This window comes from Macrotis lagotis, chromosome 6, assembly GCF_037893015.1.
Source record: "Macrotis lagotis isolate mMagLag1 chromosome 6, bilby.v1.9.chrom.fasta, whole genome shotgun sequence".
In the NCBI taxonomy this organism is placed as follows: domain Eukaryota; kingdom Metazoa; phylum Chordata; class Mammalia; order Peramelemorphia; family Peramelidae; genus Macrotis; species Macrotis lagotis.
In genome coordinates, this window is record NC_133663.1 from 150,916,798 (window position 1) to 150,941,192 (window position 24,395).

Here is a 24,395-nt window from a genome sequence, read left to right on the forward strand (position 1 = left end):
ACCAAGTTTCTTTATCCTCCAGAATATGAATGTCTAGGTGCTTTTATCCCTTAATGTTGAAGCTGATAATTTATGTGTAATTTTAACTGACTCCATGGTATTTAATTTGCTTCTATTTGGCAGCATGCAATATTATTTCCTTTACCTGAAAATTATGAAATGTGATGCAATATTCTTGAAATTTTAATTTTGGATATCTTTCTTGGGGTGAAGGATAGATTCTGTCAAAGGCTCATTTATCTTTTTGTTCTAGGATATTAGGGCAATAATTTTCTGCAAGATATTGCCAATCATGACTTTCAGGTAGATGAATAATTCATTAATTATCTCTCCCAGATGTATTTTCCACATTGTTTCTTTTTCAGAGGTATGTTACATTTTTCTATTTTTTCAGCCTTTGGTTTTCTTTAATGGGATATTGTTGTCCCATAGTCATTAACTTTCATTGGTTCAATTCTAATTATTATACTTTTATTTTCTTCAGTGAACTCTTGTATTTCATTTTCCAATTATTTAATTTTATTTTTAGATGATATTTTTCCTTTCTAGTTAGTCAGTTTTACTTATTCATTAATATTTTTCTTTTCCTGGTGACCATTTTTATTTTTAAAAAAGTTTATTTTTCCATTTGTCCAATTTTACTTTTAAGGTATTGTTTTCTTCACTCAATTATTCATAATTCTCCTGTCTTTTCTCTATTCTTCTTCTTTTCTTTGTTTTTCGAAAATACTTTTTTGAGCTTTTCCAAGAGATGTTTTTTTGGATTTGAGACCAATTTGAAAATCCCTTTATGGCTTTACATATAGGCATTTTGACACTGCTTTCTTCTTCTTGTGAGATAATGTTTTTATTGTCCCTCTCAGATAGTAGCTTTTAATGCATTTTATATTCATGTTGGGGGGGGTGTTATAACAGTTTATTTTGATAGTGGATCTCTGCTCGTCTCGCAAAAGGGACCTGGTACCAAGCATTTTGTACTGAGGGATCTGGACCCTTTCTTACCACTTTCCTTTGGCATTGTCTATATTTTTTTCAGGTATGAGAGAAGTATTACCTATATTAAAGCAGACCAATTCAGTCCTTCCTTGCTGCCCCAGAGTTCTTGGGTCTTGAACTTTGCATTCTCAGGGTTGAAACCCTTACTGCTGGCCTGAGGCACCCCTAGCTTGCTGAGCCCAGATCTGAGCTCTTCAGTGAGTCAGGGTCACTGTCTGGCTTTCCATATCTCCTGCCTATGCTTTGCTATGGTCCTCTTTTACCCACTTTTATCCACAAAATCTTGAGTTGATAGCTCGTTTTATTCTATTTTTTAAATTTCTATTTTTTTCACTCGGATTCATTTCATTTACTTTAGAGGAAGCTTGGATACTTCATTTAAAATTGGATCAAGAAAATCTCCCACAACTTCCTATCTGTACATCATTATCTTCCAAAGAAGACTTTTCAAAGGAAATTCACATTTGATATCAATGATCTCAAAGGCATCATGTATTGACTATATTTATTGAGATTTTCCAATATTATGTTTTAACTTTTCATTTACATTTCACTTCTAATAGATTAGCTGTCTCTCATGCGTACAAACCCTCTACTATGTCCAGAACAGGAGTATATATTAGTTAATACATCTCATGTTGAATTCAGGTAATTTAATATTCAATATTTATTACGTTTTGTAATTTTTCATGACTTTAAAATTTAGTCATTTAGTATTTCTTTTTCTCAATTCCACATAAAATCAATTTATAGCATCGTATTTTATAGGTATAAATTCCAAATTCTTTGCCTTCTTCCCTATCTACAGTATCCTCATTAAGAAAGAATCAGTTGTATATAGATCATATATATGTGGTCATTCAAAATATTTCCATATTAGTTATGTTGTGAAATAAAAAAGAAAACCCAAAAAGAAAGCAAAGTAAAAAAATAACATGCTTCAATGTGTATTCTGAAAACTAAAACAAGTTTTCTGTCCCCACCCCCACCACACCCACGCCCCCATCCAGGGAGATGAATAGCATTCTTCCTCAAAAATCCATCAAAGTTGCATTGCGTTGTTATATTGATGAGAAAATTTAGGTTATTGAGAGCTCACCATTCTTCTATGTTTCTGTTATTGTTCACATGGTAAATTTAACTTCGCATCAATTTATGTAAGCCTTTCTAAGTTGTTGTTTTTAGAGAGCATACAGTTTATCATTTCTTATATGAGAATAGCATTCCATCAAATTCCCATAGTCATATATTCAGTAATTCCTCAACATCCCATCATTTCCAATTCCTTGCAATGAGCACAGACCTGGTACAAACAATCTGTTTATCATTTTCGGGGGATACAGACCTAATGGAAACATTGGTGGATTAAAGAGCATGCATAGTTTTATAATCCCTTTTGACATAGCTCATAATTTCTTGACAGAATGGTGAAATAACAACTTCACCATTGCACTAATCTATCATTTTCCCCTATAACCCCACCCAAATTATTCATTTTCCTTTTATGTCCTATTAGCCATTCTAATAACTGCATTTTTCCAAACAATAGTGATAATCTCATCTGAAATCTGTTCACATCTTTGAGCATTTATCCATTGGGGAATGGCTCTTTTACACACACACAGGCACACACCCCCACCCACACACATATTATACATACATACATACATATATAATATATAGTATTCATATATATGTATATATGTATTTGAGAAATTATGAGATCTGTACCATAGAAATTCCTTAATTATACATTCACTATTCCTAAATGTATTTCCCTCAATCATATTTCCTACACTCACATTTATTCCATTCTCTCTCCTTTCACCCTGTCCCTTCTCAAAAGTTGCTAGCTTTTGTCTAATGACTTCTCCAATGTACCTTTCCTTCTATCATCCCCTTCAATTCACTTATCCCTGCCTCTCTGACTTCTCTTTAGAGTAAGATACATTTTTATATCTGATTGAGTGTTTATGTTGTTCTCTCTCTGAGCCATTTCTGATTTGAGTAAGGTTTCCTTACTGTCCCTTTATCCTTCCCCTTTTCTGCTCCATTAGAAAATCTTTTTCTCTTGACTCTATACATAAATCAAAATATGTATACATATCTATATAGATTTATGCATATTTACATATGTATACATATTTTTACTTTGCATGTGTCTACATTAGTATAAATATAGATTTAGATATACTATTTCCAATTACACTAATAATGAAAAAGGGCCCATGAGTTACAAGTATCATCTTCCCACATAGGTATAAAGGCAATTTAACATCATTGAGTCCCTTAGAGTTTCCCTTTCTTGTTTATCTTTTTATGCTTCTCTTGAGTCTAGTATGTGAAGATCAAATTTTTCTATTCCACTCTGGCATTTTCATTTGAAAAAATTGTAACTTCCCTGTTTCACTAAATGTAATCTTTTCCCCTGAAAAGGTGTGCTGTTATGCTGGGTAGTTGATTTTTGATCACAATACAATCTCTTTTGCCTTCCAGAACATATTATTCTGCTGATCTTGTGCTATCCTGATTGGGACTCAACCACACTTGAATTATTTCCTTCTGGATTCTTGCAATATTTTCTCCTTGACCTGCAAGATCTAGAATTCGGCTAAACTAATTCTAGTATTTTCAATTTGGGATCAATTTGGAGAGGTTATTGATGAATTCTTTCAATTTCTATTTTCCACTCTGGCATTAACTCAATTCTAATTTTTAAGTAATGATTTTCTTCACTGTGCTTTTGTATTTCCATTTCTTTTTGAATAGTTTTATTTTTTTAGGTTTTTTTTTTTCTTTCTAAAAAGCAATAGGATTAAGTGGCTTACCCAAGGCCACCCAGCTAGGCAATTATTAAGTGTCTGAAGCTGGATTTGAATTTAAGTACTCCTGAATCCAGGGTCAGTGCTCTATCCATTGTACCACCTAGCCTCCCCATCAGTTTTATTTTTCTTTAGGTTTTTGCAAGGCAAATGGGATTAAGTGGCTTGCCCAAGGCCACACAGCTAGGTAATTATTAAGTGTGTAAGACTGCGTTTGAACCCAGGTACTCCTGACACCAGGGCCGGTGCTTTATCCACTGCACCACCTAGCTGCTCCTCAATTTTACTTTTTAAGGAGTATTTTCTTCAGTAAATTTTTGTGCCTCTTTATTTCCATTTGGTCAGTTCTACTTTTTAAGACATTCTCCTTACTGACTGTTTTTTATTTAATCTCTTTTACCATTTTGCAGAAATGTCATATTCTTCAGAGATTTTTGTGTTTCCTTTACCAACCTGCTGACTCATTCAATTTTTTTTGCTTTTCTTTGCTTAATTAATTTTTAACATTTTTTTAACTCTTCAAATAGTATGAGATCAATTCTTATTTTTCTTGAAACCTTTGCATTTAGGAAATTTGATTTTATTATATTCTCCATTGGGTATTTTTATTTTTTTGGCAAGGCAATGGGTTTATGTGACTTGCCCAAGTTCACATAGTTAACTATGTATTAAGAATCTGGGTTTGAATTTGAATTCTGTTCCTCCTGACTCCAGAGTCAGTGCTCATAGCACAGTACTACATAGCTACCCTTTGGGGTGTGTTTTGAAATTTCTTGTCACCATAGTAACTTTTTTTGAATCAGGTTGTCTTTTTGATTTGTTTTGTTTTGTTTTTCCTATAGTTTGCTTATTTTTCCTTTCTATGACTCTATTTTAACTCTTTGTTTAAAATGGTAATTCTGAGTAGAGAGAGGTCAGGGGAAGGGGTAAGCTCTTCTAAGCTACAGGAGATTTAGACAATTGTTTTCAGTGACACTTCTGGGAACTGTTAAGTTTTCAGCTCTTCCAAGATGGTATGCTCTAAGGAGATATATTTGCTATTCTACTGACTTGTTCTCTGGTCTCTAAGTGATCATAAACATTCTTTTCTTCTCTGTAACTATGAAGATGCTCTCCTCTATACTGTGCTACTATGTTCTTGTATGTGACTGCTGCTCCTCACTCTAGGACTGCAAGCAAAATCCAAGTATGGTCAACAGACTACTACCTCAGTGCTAACAATGAGATCTCTGTTTTATCCTTCTGATAAAATTTTTGACCCCTTTCTCATCTTTGGTTTGATAACTATGGAAACAGCTGTTGATGATGATGATGATTCAGTGACTTCCAAGGCATGCTCCTGCTTTGCTGGAGGTGTGGCTGTACTGGTTTATGTATGCTAGACTTTGCTCCCTTCTTATTCTCCTGGGACATTTCTTTCCTGCTGATCTTCTAAGCAATCCTTGGCATTTCTTGGCTGAGAGGTATGAAACCACCACTACTATCCTTGATTCAGTCTCCCCATGTCTGTTTCTGATTTTCTGGGACCAATGGTGGGCAGTTAAGACCTGAACCACATTGTTCTCCTCTCTCACCACGATGCAAGAGATATTTCCTGCTAAGTTTCCAAATTAGCTAGGATTAGAAAATGTTTTTGTCTGTATTTTTGAGACTTATTTTATTCTAGAAATGTTATCATAATTTAAAGGAATTTGAGTTAGAACTAGGGCAAGACCATGTCTTTACTGTTTTTATCATGACTCCAGTTCTAAACATATGTATTTGTGGTGATTTTTGTTATCTATTTTACCACTATTTTATTGTTTTCCCTGTTGAATTTTCTGAAAATTTTACAAATATTTTTATTTAAACTTTGGAGTTCCATCTATTGCTCTCTTCTTTCATACTCTCCTCCCCTTTCTGTGAGACAGTAAGCAATCAGGTATAGGTTATTCATGTGCAATTATGAAAACTTTTCAATATTTGTCATTTTGTATTTAATGAACATCAACACTTTCTATGGAAGCAGGTGATATGCTTCTTCATTAGTCCTTTGACATTATCTTGGATCATTGTAATGCTGAGAATAGCTAAGTCATTTTTTTTGCTCTTATGTTTTTTATTCTTCTACTTCTTCGAAGTACACTACACCTCAGTTTATGTAAATGTATATTTTCAGGGGTTTTTTTATGAAATCATCCTGCTTGTAATTTCATTATTTTTTATTTTCAAAAGAACTAATCATTTAGTATTTCTCTTTCTCTTGGCTACATGAAAAAAGTGTTTTTTTAATTTTTTTTTTTTGGTTAAGGCAATGGGGTTAAGTAACTTGCCCAAGTTTATACAGCTAGGCAATTATTAAATTCCTGAGGCTGGATTTGAACTAAGTTTCTCCTGACTCCAGGGCCTGTGCTCTATCCACTGCACCACCTAGCTACCCCTCAAATGGTTTATTTTTGATTTCTTAAAAATATTTTATTACTTTTCTCAGATATAGCAAGTATGTAAGGTTCTCCATAAAACAATCAGCAAAGTTTGCAAAACAGTCATCTGTGGTAACATAGCTCTTTCATATAAATTAAGATGTCAAAAATCAGTGCAAGATGAACTTAGAATATTGTGTCTTCAATGTAAATTCACATTACAGGCAAGATGCAAATTATTTACTATAGTGAAAATCTTTAAAAGGACAGCTAAGTGGCACAATGTATCCCAATACTAAGGAAGTAATACCAGGCTTAAAGTCAGGAAGACTCATCTTTCTGAGTTCAAAATAACCTCAGATACTTGTGGTCCTGGGCAAGTCATTTTACCTTATTTTTCTTAGTCCCTCATCTATAAAATGAGCTGGAGAAGGAAAAGGTAAACTACTCTAGTATCTTTGCCAAGAAAAATCCAAATGGAGGCACAAATTAGAGTAAAACATTTCTGATATGTGTGAACAACAATGTTTAAAAACTGAGGAACTAGAAGAAATCAAAGGAAAAGGAACAAAATATATACTTCCTAAATATAGCTCTCCTGATTGGATGGATTTTAAAACTGTAATATTTAAAATGATACAAATTATTGATAAATGTGGATCTCCCCAACTATTGTACTCTCCTTCTCAAATCTGGCCCACTCCCTTATACTTTTCCTAAAGACAAATAGTCTCTAATGAATATGGTCCTTCTCTTTTTTTCTGTCAAGTACTATCTAATCAAAGATTAAGTAAAATACCTTACTGTAACTGTAACCACAATGAATTTGTACAATTTGTGTTTTAGCCCATATGTAGAAATGTGTTTATTTAGAAGTTCAAATGTAGGGTCATCCAAAGTTAGGTAAAACTTCATCTCAAATTTAAATTGGGCAGAAAACAACACCAATCTGAAGAATTCCCTAGACAATTTGATTTAGAACAATTTTTCAGGACTATGGATTGCTTTGATCTCCTCATCTGTAAATTGCCTTTGCATACCCTTTGTCCATTTGTCAATTGGGGAATGGCTTTTTTTAAAATAAATTTGACTCAGTTATCTGCATATTTTAGAAATGAGTCCTTTGTCAGAAACATTAGTTATAAAGATTGTTTCCCAGTTTACTACATTTCTTTTAATCTTGGTTACAGTGGTTTTGTCTATGCAAAAGCTTTTTTTATTTAATGTAATTTAAATCATCTAGTTTGTTTTTAGTGATGTCCTCCCTCTCTTCCTTAGTCATAAACTGCTTCCTTTTCCATAGATCTGAAAAGTAAACTAGTTCTTGATCTTCTAGTTTGCTTATACTATTGTTTTTTATGTCAAAATCCTGTATCCATTTGAATCTTATCTTGGTATAGCTTGTGAGGTGTTAGTCTAATCTCAGTTTCTCCCTAGACAATTTGAGACAAGAGGAAGACCTTAGCTTAAAAAGGCCAAGGTCTACCCACTGTTTCTGGAGTTATCTCCAGTCATTCTGACCTATGTCTTATACTCAGATGACTCTGGAGGAGTAAATGAGGCTGATAACTCTGTTTAGCCTTGATTCACTTAAAACCAATTAAATGGCAAGCCCTCTTTGATGTCATTGGTTCTCTGGGAACAATAACAAGGTCCCTAAAGTTTAATTGTTGTACTGATTTTTTTCTGCAAGAAGGTTAAATACTAGTTTTATATGAATGAGGGATGTGTTAAATGGTGTTGAAATTTTAATTAATCTTGAATAGCCCTAAAATGATTTTCCAAATCTTACTATGACATCTTAAAAAAACAGTCTGATTATGCACAAATGGGAATGTTTCTAAATATAGGTCATATTATATACATTCCTCAAAATATGGAATAAAGTCAGTTATTTTATTCAAAGGTAGGTATTTTCAGCCTAGAATTTTTTCTCTATTTCTTAAATGAATAAAAATAGTTTTCAAAAAAAGTTCTTTGTTCTTCTAATTCAAAGACTGATTTTAAAAATTTTAAATATTTACAGAATAAAATTCATTGTAAATAAATGATACTTTTAAGTATGGTCTTGGAATTATATTATTCAAATTTATCACTTTATTGCTTCCAATTTTTGTTTTTGGTGCTAATTCTCCAATGATGTTCCCCACAAAGTTGTTAACATTTCCTTGAATCCATTGGGCCCTTATCTTAAAGGAACACTGGGTCACCAATGCCATGCTCAGGATTGCAGGTGAAAGAGATGGTGAATGCATACCGGGTACCCCAATGGACCTTTTCTACCCAATGCAGATTTTCAGAGCCTGAGGTAAAGAAGGAGACCCGGCCAGCTCTGGGATCCACCATCTTGTTGAGACCTTCTTCCATAAACACAAATCATCCTCCACCAAAGCCTTCCATATAATCTGAGAGATACAGCAACGAAGTATAATGAAAGGAACCATATGTTATCTGAGGATGCCAATATTCATCATGAGTTGTCTTGGCCTCTGTACTATTTATCCGGGAGAAGAAAGTAGGCTTTGTCAGATACATAGATCAAATGTTGATATCAAAAGCTTGACCATTTGCGTGTTGAATTTTTTGCCTCACATCATGGTATAACTGAAAATCCTCTTCTGAAAAGTTATCTTGTATTTTTGCCCCAAAGTATCTGTACAGATTTACAAAATGCTTTCCAAAAGAAAGTGCTCCAGAATGTAAGTCTAAGATGGAAGCCCCTCCTTCAGATCCTCCTAGTGACAATCCCTTTTCAGCTTTTATGCTGTAACTGTTCAGCTTCCTCTCTGGTGATTACTTTATCTGTTATGCCTCTGCCGCATTTTCTAGGTGTACACCCTTCAAATCTTTTGTGACTGTCATACTCCTCAGAACAAGTCACTTCAATAAACCTGTTATGTAGAATTTCATTATGATGAGCCAAAACTTCAGTGACACCATCATCACCATTCAAAAATAAAAGACTAACAAGTAGACCAGATGATCCCACCACTGAAATTTACAACCATTTCTTCTGGGATTCATGATGAACTTGATTCTTCTTTATATTGTCCGGGACCCGCGACCGGGCCAAATCTGCCCCCGGCGAAGAGCCGCCTCGAGGGGCTTTGGGCCCCCCGCGCCGCACCATGGCCCAAACACTGGCCTCCCAGGGGCCCGGGACCCCGAGCCCCAGTCACGCCTCCCCATCAAGGAGGCCCGGGAGCCCGGGCACAGGCGCCAGGGAGGAGGCAGGAGGCAGAGCGATGTGATGCGCCATGGGCTCCCACGCCTGCAGGCCAGCACAGGGTAAGCCCCGCCGTGGCGGGGACAGAGGGGCCAGCCCCCTGCCCCTTTGGGAGCTATTAGATACCTCCTCTTCCCGGGACCGCCTGCGTGCCTGGCAGTTGGTGTGCGGATATAAAAGTTTTGTTCTTTTTTTTTTTTTTTAACATTCATTCTTTTAAAACTTTTGAGTTTCAAAATCCCTGCTTTCTTCTATTTCTAATACATTCCATTTGAGAAAGCAAGCAATTTGGATTTCAGGGGCTGAGCCAAGTTAACAGAATGAAGCTAGCAAACTCCTGGATCTTTTCCCTACACAAAGTGAAATGAAGTCTCTGGACAGACATTAAAGGTACAGATTCCATCAATAAAGACAAGATCCAAAGACATTGACAATAGTAGACATCATGGAGAATCTTAAGTGAAAGTCCTTCTGTTTGAAGGCAAAAGTTATGTAAAGCCCAACTAGGCAGAAGAGCAGAAAAGTCAGTAGGAGACTTTTAGCCACAGTGTGGTCCAGGTCCCCAAAACTTGAAATAGCATAGGTCCTGGCAGCTAGAGAGCAAACCAGCATGGAGGGATCAAACCCCAAACAAAGTCTGAACCCTGGGAACACTAGGGTAAAAGACAGGACTGGGTTGGAAACAAACTACTACATAGGCTGAGCCTGGAAAAAAGGAGGAAAACAAACCTTTGCAGAAGCAATACCTGGACTAGTCAACATCTCAGCTGTCAACAAGCTAGGGACCAGGTCCCATCTCCAGAATAAATCTTGGGTCTATACTCCCTATACCCCAGCATCAGAGCTAAAAAAAAAAAAAAGAGCAAAAAAATAAAGGAGCAATCATTATAAAAAGCTAATATGCAAATAAATATAACAATATAACTCAGTAGACGAAAACAAAGAAAAATTACACGCAGAGGAAGTATCAAAAGAGTCTGTGAAATAGATTCAAACACAAAAGTGCAAAGAAGAATTTAAAAAAGTATTTAAAATCCAAAGAAGAGTGGGGAAAATTGCAGGAAAATTATAAATCCTGATCAAAGAAATCAACTCCTTTAAAACCAAAAATGATCACTAAAAAAAGAATGTAACAGTTGCAAAAATAAAACTGACCAACTTGAAAAGAATTGTAACTTAGCAAAGAATAAAATTAAATAACTAGAAAAGGAAACACAAAAGCTAACTGAAAAAAAAAAACTAAAAATTATCATTGGTCAAACAGAAACCAATGAATCTAAGACACCACAAGTTTCCATCAACTAGAGTAAACTGGCAGTAAAAAATGAAGAAAAACTAAGAAGGAGGAACCTAAAAGAATTTTCTTCTACCTTTTTAGAAAAATAAACAGCCTGGAAAAAAGTCCAGGAGAGATGATTTACTAATCATTGGACTACTAGAAAACAACCTATATCCATAAAAGATGCTTAAAAACATGGTTCAGGAAATTATCAGGGAAACCTGTACAAATCAATTACAGTAAGAAGACAAAATAGTCATTTGAGAGAATACATATAACTTCATCAGAAAGAGATCAAATGATTAAAAACCCCAAGGGTTAACACAGCTAAATTCCAAAATTCTCAAATAAAGGAGACAATCCATCCAAAAAATGTCAATTTAAAAACAAAAGAATTTCACATAGACTTTAAAATTGAAGGAGCAGCAGAAGATAAAGGACTTTGTATTACAATCAAGAATTTATTACTCTGCAAAGTTCAGTATATTCTGTCATGGGGAAAGATGAATGTTCTGTAGAATAGAAGACTTCCAAAATTTCTTGATAATAAAACTTAACTGAACAGAGAATTCAGTCTCCAAATACAAGCCTAAGTGGTGGTAGAGTGGATAGAGCACTGGCCCTGGAGTCAGGAGGACCTGAGTTCAAATTTGACCTCAGACACTTAATAAATATCTAGCTGTGTGACTTTGGGCAAGTCTTTTAATTCCACTGCCTTGCAAAAACATAAAGATAAAAAGCAAGTGCAAGCCTCAAGAGATGAATGGAAAAGGTAAAAGAAAAGAAAGAAAATAAGAAATTTAAGTCAAGTCTAACAAATTGTATAGTACCCTATAAGGGAAGATACAACACATAACTCATCAGAATTGTATTTCTGTCAGTATTGTAAAAATGTTGAATATAATTGAAGAGACTGGATTTAGAGTATATGGCTCTTGGCTCTTGTCTTTTGATTGAAGAGTACCAAGATAACATTACTTAATATATTTGACACAAAAAGCCCAGGTGAAAAACTGGAGTGTGTACTCTAAACTTAAGTGTCTCAGTTTCATATGACCTAATTAATCTTGTCTTGCTCATAAAACTTAACAACTTCGCTGATGAGGTCATGCTATGCTGCATGGTCTGGAGTCAGTGAAACCCATACCTTACAATCAATTGTAAAGTTCTTAAGAGAAACTTTAAGAGCTTCCCAGAACTTAGAGCCCTTAGAGACTAAACTTTATTTCACTTATACCTTCTCCTGAAGGTATCGAAAGTGACTTTATGGGCACATGGTAAAAATAAACTTAGAAGTACTGGACTTAATTCTTAAATCATTTAACAATGGTATAAGTACCCTGGTTAGGGAACTAAAGAGTAAGGGGAGTATAGAAGAGAGTATTCTTGAGTGGGGTACAAATGGTTCAAGAAATGATGTTGTTTTGCATGATGCTTTGTCTGATGAGGATTGTGTGTTTTTGGAGGGTACTTGAAAAGACAGTCAGTTATAAAATGATTACAAATTGATGTGATTACTGACTCTTTTTTTTAGGTGTTTTTTTCGCAAGGCAATGGGGTTAAGTGGCTTGCCCAAGGCCACACAGCTAAGTAATTATTAAATGTTTGAGGCCACATTTGAACTCAGGTACTCCTGACTCCAGGGCCTGTGCTCTAACCATTATGCAACCTAGCTGTCCTGATTACTGACTCTTGAGACTTGCTTCCCTAATGAGACAGAAGAATAGTACTTAGAGCCAATGGGGCAATGCTGCTTATCATGCTGTCAAGCAATCAATCAATTAACCTTAGTTTTATAGCACTTTGATAATACTTGATGGATAGAACAAGGCACAAAGATCTATTATAGTAGAAGGAAAGAACAGAGTGTGTGAACACAGAGTAAATTCCTTTCCATAGATTTGTCCCAGAGAGGTAATAAGTCCCATTTAGGTTTTTAAAAAATCTACCCTATTTAATAGTGAAATAGAGGGAAGGGACAAAAAAAGGGGAGAATGGACTGATAAAAGGTCAGAGGCAGATATAAGGGAAAGTAAACTGAAAGTTAAAATTTAAAAGAAAAGGAAACAAGACCTTTTTTAAGTTTGTTTGTTTTTTTTTACAAAGCAATGGGGTTATGTGGCTTGTCCAAGGTCACACATCTAGGTAATTATTAAGTGTCTAAAGCTGGATTTGAACTCAGGTACTGCTGACTCCAGGGCTGGTGCTCTATCCACTGCACCACCTAGTTGCCCCAAACAAGACCTTCTTAAAAAGCAGCATAGACAATAAAGTTAGATATATTTATTAAACATATAGGCATCTAGAAGTATATCATACCATTCCTAGAAGAAAAGCTGAACGATTTACAAGGAGATATAGACAGCAAAACTTTAATAATGGGGTATCTCAACCTCCCTCTCTTAGATCTAGATAAATCTAACCACAAAATAAACAAGATGGAAGTTAAGAAAAGTTAAAGGGGAACTGGAGTAAAAGTTTGTTGAAGGGGATTAATAGAAAAACAAAGAGGAAAATAGAGATGTGGAAGGATAGGATGGAGGGAAATATAGAATTAGCAGTTTTATCAGTAAATGTGAATGAAATGATCTCTCCCATAAAATGAAAGTGGATAGTTGAAAGGATTAAAAACCATACTACAATCTGTTATTTACAAGAAACACATTTAAGTCTGAAGAAAAACTTATCTTGTTTCTGCTGAAATAAAAAAAAAATCAGGAGTAACAATACAGATCTTAGGAAAAAAACTAAAGCAAAAAATGATCTTTTTAAAAAGGCATAAGGAAGGAAACTACTTCTTCTTAAAAAAGCATCATAGGCAATGAAGCTATGTCATTATGCAACATGTATGCACCTAGTCATATAGCATCCAAAATCCTTATTTATCAAGTTAGTAAAAATATAACAATAAAATTCATCTGGATCTAGCAAAGGTCAAGAATATCAAGGGAAGTAATGAAAAAAAAAACAAAATAAAGGAAAGTGACCTAGCTTTACCAGCTCTAAAACTACTCTATAAAGCAGTTATCATCAAAACTGCCTGGTAATCTTTAAGAAATAGAGTAATGGTGCACTGGATAGGATAGGTTCAAAAGAAACAATAGTAAAAGACCATTTACTATCTATTATTTGACAAACCCAAAGACTTACTTTTGGGATAACAATTCACTGTTTAATAAAACTATTGGGAAACTTGGAAATTGTATGGCAAAAAAACAGATATAGACTCACATCTTATATCCTATAACAAAATAAGATCAAAAGGGGTACAGGATATATAAATAAAGTGGGACACCATAGACCAATTAAGACCAAGAAATACTCTATCTGTCAGATCTATGAAAAGGTGATAGATTTCTGATCAAGCAAGAAACACAGTACATTATAAATAGCAAAATGTATAGTTTTTACTATATTAAATTGAAAAGGTTTTGGACTAAAAAAAGTAATGCTGCCAAAATTAGAAGGAAAACCTAAAGTTGGGAAACAATTTTCTCAGTTGGGGGCTCTAATAAAGGTCTCTTTTATAAAATATATTGAAAATTGGATCAAATTGATTAGATTAAAAGTCATTATCCAATTAATAAATGGTCAAAGATATGAACAGACAGTTTTCAAATTAATGAAGAATTACTGTCTTATCAAATAATGTTTCAGGGAAAACATGAAAACATTTATTTACTTTTTCATTTTTTCATAGATTTCAATATGAATCAATTTCAAAGACATCACATCTTATTTCCAAAGGAAGAAATAATTGCTCATATAATTTTTGCAAAGAATGAATTATTTATCATACAGAAAAATGTAAAGAGATTACTTTTTTAAAAAAATGATCAGCATATCACTAGTACATCCTATAAGTAAATGTTAAATGAAATGAAAAGGAAATGTACATGGGATGTTTGTTTTAAACAAGCCAGATAAATTCATTGCCTCATATTTTATACTTGTTCAAATGACAGAGTTTGTCCCAATTGCATATTGTATGTCAGTTTCTTTAATTCAAACTAATCTGAAAATGATACCTCTCTACCCTGTAACTCTTCTCTCTAATAGAAACTTTCAACTTTTTTGGTTGGGAGATTCCCTGGGACAATTTTCTTCATTCTCTTCCAAGCAGGACAAATTCAGGACAATCCATGATGTGGTCTCTGTTACATGATTGACAAAGTATTTGATTTCTTCCTCTGGGTAACCATTCTACCATTCATAAGGCAGAAGGTCTACATCCAGATGAACAGGAACAGATTTAGTAAGCTCCCTGGATTCTTAGACAAGGTTTGCTGTGATATTTCATACTTTCATTCCAAGCTTTAGAAACAATGTTTGAGACTATAACACTGATGATTTGTCACTTAAATTTGACTATTGAAAAATAATAAGAAAACACTTCTTGGATTTTTCTCGATGGTCTCCTTGGCTTATGAGAAGTTCAACAACTTCTCAGTTGTAAGTTCTAAGGTTGTCAGAGCTGTTTCTGACTTCTGCAATTGGCAGTCCACCACCTTGATTCTTTTTCTCAGGTCTTGAAAACTTTCTTTGCTCTTACCAGTCAGTGAGCTGGGTCTTTAGCTCCATAATTTCAATCTCTAGTAGGCAAATTACTCCCTCATAGTATATTTCCATTCCATAGATCTGCCTCTGTGTTGCTTCAGTGAGATGATGCATTTTTTACAGAGTTCTTATTTCTCCTAACATGGCTTTAGCTTCTTGTTTCACAATCTGGAGTGCTTGATTTCTTTCATGTTTAAGACTTTCTATGGGGGCTGGAGATTGTGTAATGGATAGAGAACCAGTCCTACAGTCAGGACTATCTGAGTACAAAACCAAACTCAGACAATAATAGTGTAGCTATATGACCTTGGGTAAATCACTCAACCCTTAGATTAATAAAAAATTAAAAAACTTTCTACTTCATCACTTCCTGAATAATCACAGGCAAAGAGCATTGAGTCTAATAAATGGGATAAAAGCATTGTGGATTTTTGTCCAACACCTACTTCATTAAGTGGAACAGTTCTCAGGAAATCTGAACAAAATCTCCAAAAGACACAATTCCCCTGGAGAAAATTTGCACTTGTTTTCTCAGGACTTTTTGCTCTTCCTAGGTGTACTGAATATCACAATAATTTAGGTCCACCCCCAGCTTCTCATTCTTAAAACAAATGGAGGGATCTAAGGAAATATTTTCTTCTAGAGATCCAGAGTCATCAAACCCATTGGGTTTATTATTTGTATTAGACATATTCCCGGGGTTTGTTGTTTGGGAAATAATTGTAGACAACTCTCTTTTCTTGAATCCAGATTTTATCTAAGTTTTTTAAAACGATTAAGGTGGCATGTACAGTGTTGGAAGTGAATTACATTTTTTTCATCAGATTTCATATGTTGAGAGAGGATATTAGAAGACAATGAAACCCAAGTCTCACATTCTCCTGATGATGGCAAGAGGGTTGAATACTGTGGAGTTTCTTGCTGACTCAGGATAAGCTTTTGTCTTATAAACCCTATCTCCCAAGCAGATTCTGTCCTTACTTTTGCTTTAGTAATTATGGTTTTAACTACTTAAAATAAAACACTATTCAGTGACTTCTTATTTATGGACACAAGGCGATCCTCTTGCTTTAACTTTTCCTTTTTATGGCACTCTCCTCCAGCAATTATTTCATGAATGTTTACCAGGGGACCTTCATTCTGGTTAATTCCTCCCATGATATTCAGGCCTAAGGCTATTTCCCTGGTAAATGTTATCATCTGAATTCATGGTACATTGCAATTTGACTGAATGCTGCTGCTTCAGTGTTTTTCCCATTCATTCCTGTCATCATTAATGTCAATAAGGACCTTGCTGATGATCTTGAAAAAATTATCTCAACAGTTTTTCCTGTGCAATCCATCATAGTATGTCTCCTGAAGTTGAGGATGCAGGATGAGCCAAAGTACAATTTTTGCTTGTTTTTTACAAAGCAATGAACTTCATTGACTTGCCTAAGGTCACCCAGATAGGTACTTATTAGCTATATAATGCTCAGACTCATAACTGATTAGAGAAATTCAAATTAAAACAGCTATTCAGTTCTACCTCAAAACTATCAGTTAGGTTAAGACAAAAAAGGAAAAGGATGAATGCTGGAGAGTTTTTGGCAGAATTGGGACATTAATGAATTATTGGTGGAGTTGTGAACTGATCTAACCATTCTGGAGAGCAATGTGGAACTATGTCCAAAGAGTAATAAAACTGATCATACCTTTGCCCCTACAATTCCAATGCTATATTCAGAAGAAACTTTTTTAAAAAATGAGAAGTGTCACAGCTTCCAAAATATTCACAGTAACTATTTCTGAAATGTCAAGAAGTGGAAATTGAGGGAATGTCCTTCAATTGTGGAATGGCTGAAAAATCTATGATATGAATGTTATGGAATACTATTGTTTTCTAAGAAACCAAGAATGGTCAAGCTAGAGAAACATGAAATGAATTAAAGGTTCTGATGCTGAGTGAAGAGGGCAGAATAAAGAGAATATTGTACTTATTAGCAACAACATTATGAATTGTTCAACCTTGATGGATGCAGCTCCATTCAACAGTTCAGAGACCCAAAACAACCCTTGGAGACTGTTTATGTATGATACTATCCACATCCATAGGAAGAAAAACAAAACAAATCAAAAAATCCTGCTTAATCTGAATGAGCATTGCATTCACTTTAAGAAAAAAAATTCTCTTATGTATTTCATTCCTTTCACATGGTTTTCTTTCTTTTCCCTAAACCCTGATTCCTCACTGGAAATGAGTGATTTGTAAACACATCAACCACAAATATATATGTGCAATATTCACCTGGTTGCTTGCCACTGAGGGAAGGGAGGTGGGAAGGGAAGGCAGAAGGAAATTATGTAAGTTAAAAAGATGCTAATATATGTGGATGAATTTTGAAAATCTTTTATTACATGTAATTGGAAAATAAAATATAATATCAATTGAAAAAAGAAAACAAGCAAATTAGTATAAGTTATTATTGTGATTAATACAAAACATTTTCATCCTAGTCAAGTCATGAAAGAAAAATAGAATATCTCCATGAAAAGAAAATTCAAGGAATAAAAGAAAGTTAAAGGATGCTTCACTCTATATTCTGAAAACTATCAGTTCCCTCCCAAACTCCCAGAAATGAAGAGAATTCTTCATCATATTTTCATGAAACTTGTCTTGGGTCATTGTATTTCTATGAAAATTTAAGTCATTCACAGTTGTTCATCCTATAGTATTGCTGATACTGGGTACATGGTTCATTTAAATTTTATTAACTTGAATAGTACTTTTCAATATTTTTTACTGAAATCATCCTACTTACCACTGCATATAACAGAACAGCATTCCATCAAATTTGGATACCAAAATTTGTTTGGCCATTGCTCAACTGAGTGAAACCCCCTCACTTTCCAAATATTTGTCACAAGTAAAGAGCTGCTACAAATATCCTTGTATAAAAAAGTTTTTTTTTTAATTTTTGCTTTTCTTCTTTTTGGGGGCATATAGACTTAGTAATCACATTGCTAGTTCAAAGAGCATGGATGGTTTTATAACCTTTTTGGCATGGTTCCAATTTGCTCTATGGAATGGTGAAATCAGTCCACAATTTCACCAATGTTGCATTAATTTTCCATTTTCCTTATTTTCCCTCCAGCATTCACATATATATTTTTTATCATTCATAAATTGGGGAATTGTTTCTATTTTATTTTTATATAAATTTGACTCAGTTTTCTTTGTTTGAGAAATGAGACCTTTATCAAAGAAACTTGCTTCAAATTTTTTTTCACAGTTAATATTGTTAAATATATTTCCCTCCATCTTGTGTCCCTCCTCCCACTGGTTTTGTTCTCTCCCACCCTTCACCTGTTCCCACCTCAAAAGCATTTTGCTTCTGATTGCCCCCACCCTTCTATCACACCCCATTCCTTTCCTTAGCAACTTTCCTACACACAACTGATTATTCATATTATCTCCTCTTAAAATCAGTTCTAATGAGACTAAGGTTCATTCCCTCACACCTCATCTTGCTTGTCTTCCTCTTCACTGTAAAAATATTCCCACTCTCTTTTATGATAGATAATTTCCTTTCCTTTTCTCCCATTATATAACTCTCACCCCTTAAAAATATTTCCCCAGTTTTCTGTTTTTGTATGTTTTAATAAAATTTTAATAAATGTCATTTTAGTATATCATTCCTTTCTTTGTCATCATGATCATTCATGAAAAAGACTTTCTACTGTTTTTAGATTATAAAATAGATCCATTTCACAAACTTTCTATTCTATATATTCTCTCTAAATATGATGAAAATTGAAAGTGATTATTTATCATTTATAACAGCCTCTTAAATTTACCTTCTTAAAATGATATTGTTCCCCTATCTGTTATCTGTAGGCTGTTTTGCATATTAATCATATTAAATGTATCAAATTTCCATGTTTGGGAAACATCATCTAGGATTAAGTAACAATTCCTGTAAGAAATATGATAGTTCCAAACTTCATCAAGGATACCTAATCTGAAATTAAAAATAAATTACCCAGACCTTGAATAGTTAAGGAGTAGATAAACTCCAGTTACCAAGAAATATTGAATTGATAGGTTATTTGGATGTATGTTCTAGAAAAACAAATTCTAATGCATAAAGACTAAAATATAAGTGAAGTATGTTTTCAAATGATGTTATGTGTAGTGAAAGTACAGAATACAGATTTTAAAAATTCTTTTAATGTTATTTTATCATTTTTTCCTAATTACACACAAAGATAGTTTTCAAAATTCCTATTTTTGTAAACTTTTGAGTTCCTTATTTTTACTACCCTCCCTCCCCCCCCATGACAACAAGTTCTCTTATAGAAGTGATACATATATAATCATTTCTTAAATATTTCCCTATTAGTCATGTTGTAGAGTGGGAATTAAATGAAAAGAAAAAAAAAAACTATGAGAATGAAAATGAAAACAAAATAAGTTTTTAAAAGTGAAAATAGTATGATTCCTTTTACATTCAAATTCCTTATTTTTTTCTAGAGGCTGAGGACATTTTTCAATCATGAAACTTTTAGAATTATCCTTGATCACTGTACTGTTAAGTTTTACGTCCATCAGTGTTCATCTTTATATAACATTGCTTTTAATTTGTATAATGTTATCCTGATTCTGCTCACTTTACACAATATGAATTCATACAAGTTTCTTCATTCTTTTCTGAAGTTCAGTGCCTCATGATTGCTTACAGAACAGTAGTATTCCATAACATTTATACAACATAATTTGTTAAGGCATTCCACAATTGATGGACATCCCCTTAATTTCTAGTATTTTACCACTGCAAAGATAACTGCTATAAATAATTATATACATGTAAACTTTTCCCTTTTCAATGATCTTCTTAAGATACAGGTCTAATAGTGGTTTTGCTGAATCAAAAGGCGTGCACTGTTTTATTTCCCTTCGTACATTGTTCCAAATTGCTTTCCAGATCAAATCACAATCCAACCAACATTTTCCCAGGTTTCCTACATCCCCCTCAACATTGAACATTTTCTGTTTTTGTCATTTTAACAGATCTGATAAATGTGGTACCCCAGAGTTGTCTTAATTTACATTTCTCTAATTTGGAATGACTTAGAGCATTTCCTCTATAACTCCAGATAGTTTTAATTTCTTCAGTTTAAAATGGTCTGTTCATATCCTTTGATCATTTATTATGTAGGGAATGACCAGTATTCTAATAACTTTGACTCAGTTCTCCATATGCTTTAGAAATGAGTCGTTTGTCAGAAATGCTGCCTGTAAAAATTGTTTCCCAGATTTCTGCTTTCTTTCTAATCATGTTTGCATTGAATTTCTTTATGTAAAACCTTTTCAATTTGATATAATCAAAATTATATTTCATATATTTCATAATGTCTAGTTTAGTCATAAATGCTTCACTTCTTTCTATATCTGACAGTTAATACTTTTGTACTCCTATTAGACATTTGAAATAATATTAATCTTAGCCCTTAGTCCTAGTATTCTAACCATGCCTCTATGGCTAGAGTCAGCATAGTCCACTGTAAACAGTGGTAAAGTTGTCATTAGAAGAAATAGGACTGAATTTTAGCTATGTGACTTGCATTCTCTGTTGAGTGCAATTTTTTTTTTCTAGGATTGAATGAGGAAACTGAAGCAGAAGGCTGCTGAAGCAAAGAACTCACATTTCAATTAGTTAATTATCTATTAATCCTGAAATCCACATAGTTATTAATATATTGATTACATAATTGAAAAGTATAGAAACAAATTATGTATGCAGTTCCTGCAAATATATGTATATATGTGCATATATGTGTACATATATTTATATATACAGATGTAGGTATGTGTACATATTTACATATATGTGCATATATGTGAATATACATACATGTGTGTGTATGTATATATATATATATATATATATATATATATATATATATATATATATATATATATATATATATATATATGCTTACACAAAGTTCACAATATACTGGATTCCTTTTACTTAGAAACAATGGGAAAGATAAAAGGAAGGATAAATTAAGTTCACTTCAGTTTTCTACCTTAGAATTAGTTTCACTTGTGGTATTCCTAGTGTCATTTCCCTAGAATTGCCTTTTGAAATTTCTTTATCCTCCCCTTGTGGTTCTTCATTGAATTTCAATTAGTAATGGGTAGTATTTAAATAAATCCACTAAACCTTCTGCATGAATAAATATAATAAAAATCTTAATTCCACACTGATGCCATCCCTTGACATAAGAAAGAGAGTTGGATAGAGAACATTCACTTATTGAAATAAATGAGATGTTTCAACAAAATGTTCCCTTTTAGTCCCATGACAGAATGTATTTGGCAAAACTGAACTTCAAGTTAATTTCTATAATAGTTTCCAAGCATATTACAGGCATCTGAGCAAAAATGTTTCTTTGAATTATGCCCAAGTACTTCTTGCAAAGTAAATATGCTATCAGCCATGTTATATAATTTAAAATATTTCAAAAAATTAATATGCTATAAACTCAAATGTATATAATAATTCTAGGATAAGGGTTACTTCATGCGTAATGCCCAGTTTTCAATTCAATACTCACTATGATTTTCTTTTCACTTCCTGATACATTTCTTAAATTATATACTTGTCTATTCCTACATAGGCTTACTTAACCAGTTTGAAGATTTATTCAAGTAGATAGATTTTAAAGAACTAAAGTAGGAAAACACTCAATAAATGTTATAAATATATCACTAAATGCAAATTTAAAAGACCTTAAATTGTATCAGAATTGTCATCTGGGGGAACAGGATAAACAAGAATAAAAAGTGTTATTTGAATTAGAAGAAAAATTCAAGTTACATTGCTTTGGGAATTTTAATTTTTGTCCTTCACTCCCAAAGAATATCATAACAACAGTTGAGGTTATGATGATGTGGATTTGGGTGAGGAGGTATTGTATTAGGTTACAGACTCTCTTTCTCCTCCAGAGGCAGATGGGTTTTGGAAATTTGAGAAGCTATTTAATTAGAAACACAACATAAAACAAATAATTTTAAAGTCTTGTTCTTCCCTAAATAGCATAGGAAGCATATGTACATATATATATATATATATATATATATATATATATATGTATATATATATATATATATAATTTAATTGAAAAGAAATTTTCATAATTCATTTTTATATTAAACAATTTGTTTATAACATAACTTATTTATTTATATAGTTGTCATGTATTGTTTATAAAAATGTTTTAGGGGAAGGTAGATCCAAGATAGCAGTAGAAGAGACTCTCTTAGGTGCTATCTCCAAAATATTTCAAAAACCTTAAAATTATAACTCTAACTAAATTACTGAGAGACAGAACCCACAGGAAAATCCAGTGAAACAATTCTCCAGCCCAAGGTAACCTTGAAAATATAGGGAAGACTCTGTTCCATGAGGCTGTAGGGGCTGTACCATGCTGGAGCAAAGATAATTCAACCACCCAGGAACAGTCCCAGGTTGCCTGGGAGTGCAGGCTCCCACCAGAAGAAGCAGTTTCCTGACCTGCACCCCAGGGAGCACCAAGCATTACTTAGAATATCAGCAGGAAGGCCTCTGCCAGAGTGAGCAGAAGCCCAGGCCCTCAGTGCAGCCCAGGCACTCAGCAGAGCCAAAGTCCCAGGAAACAGAAGGAGGCCCATGGAGCCACCTAGCAGGAGCATTCAGACAGCTACAACCTGAGTGCTAATTCCACAGAAGGTAAGGGAGTGTATGGAGACTACTGAGGCCCGTCCTCTGTAGCTGGAACAGGACCCTGGGATTTGACCACATTCATAACCTGGTCACAGTCTAGGACCCCCATAGAGCGATGACTGTAACTCACAGCCTCTGGGGCAGATGAGTGAGCTTGTGGTCATTCACAGACCAGGAGAGCAGTAGGAGCCTCACACACTCAGGTACTTGTGGGTGGGGATCCCAATAATACTCAAAAGCTGAGGAAGCAGTCCAAAATGAGGCATAGGATGGGGAAATGATTAAAGAGGGAAAAAAGGAACCTGACTATAGACAATTACTTTGATCCCATGGAAGACCAAAGCACACAATCAGAAGATGAGTAAGTCCAATCTTCTGCATCTAAAGACTCCAAGAAATATAGAAGTTGGGCTCAGGCTATGACAGAGTTCAAAAAAGATTTTGAAAATTAAGTAAGAGAGATAGAAGAAAAAATAGGAAAAGGAATGAGAGAGATATAGGAAACACATGAAAATGAGATCCAAAAAGTGATGAAGAAAATAACATTTTAAAAGCCAGCTTAGGTCAAACGGATAAAACAGTTCAAAAAGTTTTTGAGGAGAAGAATGCTTTAACAAGCAGAATCTACCATGCCTTTTAGTCAATGCTAAAGTTCTTAAGAGAAAGATATATAGATTCTTAGTGTACTATGAGATTCCATACATAATTAAATCAGAAGTGGTTTTAAATATTGGATACTTAAAGATTTTTAGAATCAAAGGAGTAGGGAAGGTCAAGAAAGTGGGAGGATGGGGGCAACACTTAAAGGAGCTGGACATAAAGAGATTAGAAAGTGATATAATCTTAATCCATACTTTAGCTAATGATGTTTTTAGTTCAATGATTAGGATGCAAAAGGGACAATGAGGGATAGGGTACCTCATAATTTGGTTTAGAAGGGCTGTAGTACTATGATTGGAGTAGAATAGAGACAAAGGGAGAGAGCCTAATTAGAAGGTCTGTACATGGAAACATCATGGAGAGATGTGTTTTAATTAATTGATGCTTTGGCTACAATTGGAGAAAGTATGCTTGGGTAAGCCAATGATACAAAACTTTCATGAAATAATTTGACTTTGCATGATGCTTTGGCTCATGAGGATTATGTTTCCTTGGAGAGTAATTGAAAAGGGGTAAGCAATAAAATGATTATAATTTGATTTGAGTCATGAAATTCACAACTTGTGAGGAGTGTATTTCTAATAAGAAAAAAGAGGAGAGATACTAAGTAACTATGAATCAATCAATATTTGAGAACAGTATTTCTATAAGGTCAGATAAATGGAATATATTTTGACAAAGGGGATATAACAAGACATCAAA

General features: G+C 33.8%; 2 pseudogenes; both read right to left on the minus strand.

The window, feature by feature from the left end:
• Positions 1-8,410: 8,410 nt before the first annotated feature.
• Positions 8,411-9,373, minus strand: LOC141491888 (2-oxoglutarate and iron-dependent oxygenase domain-containing protein 3 pseudogene; annotated as a pseudogene).
• Positions 9,374-14,790: 5,417 nt separating this feature from the next.
• Positions 14,791-16,556, minus strand: LOC141492252 (syntaxin-binding protein 4 pseudogene; annotated as a pseudogene).
• Positions 16,557-24,395: the final 7,839 nt, after the last annotated feature.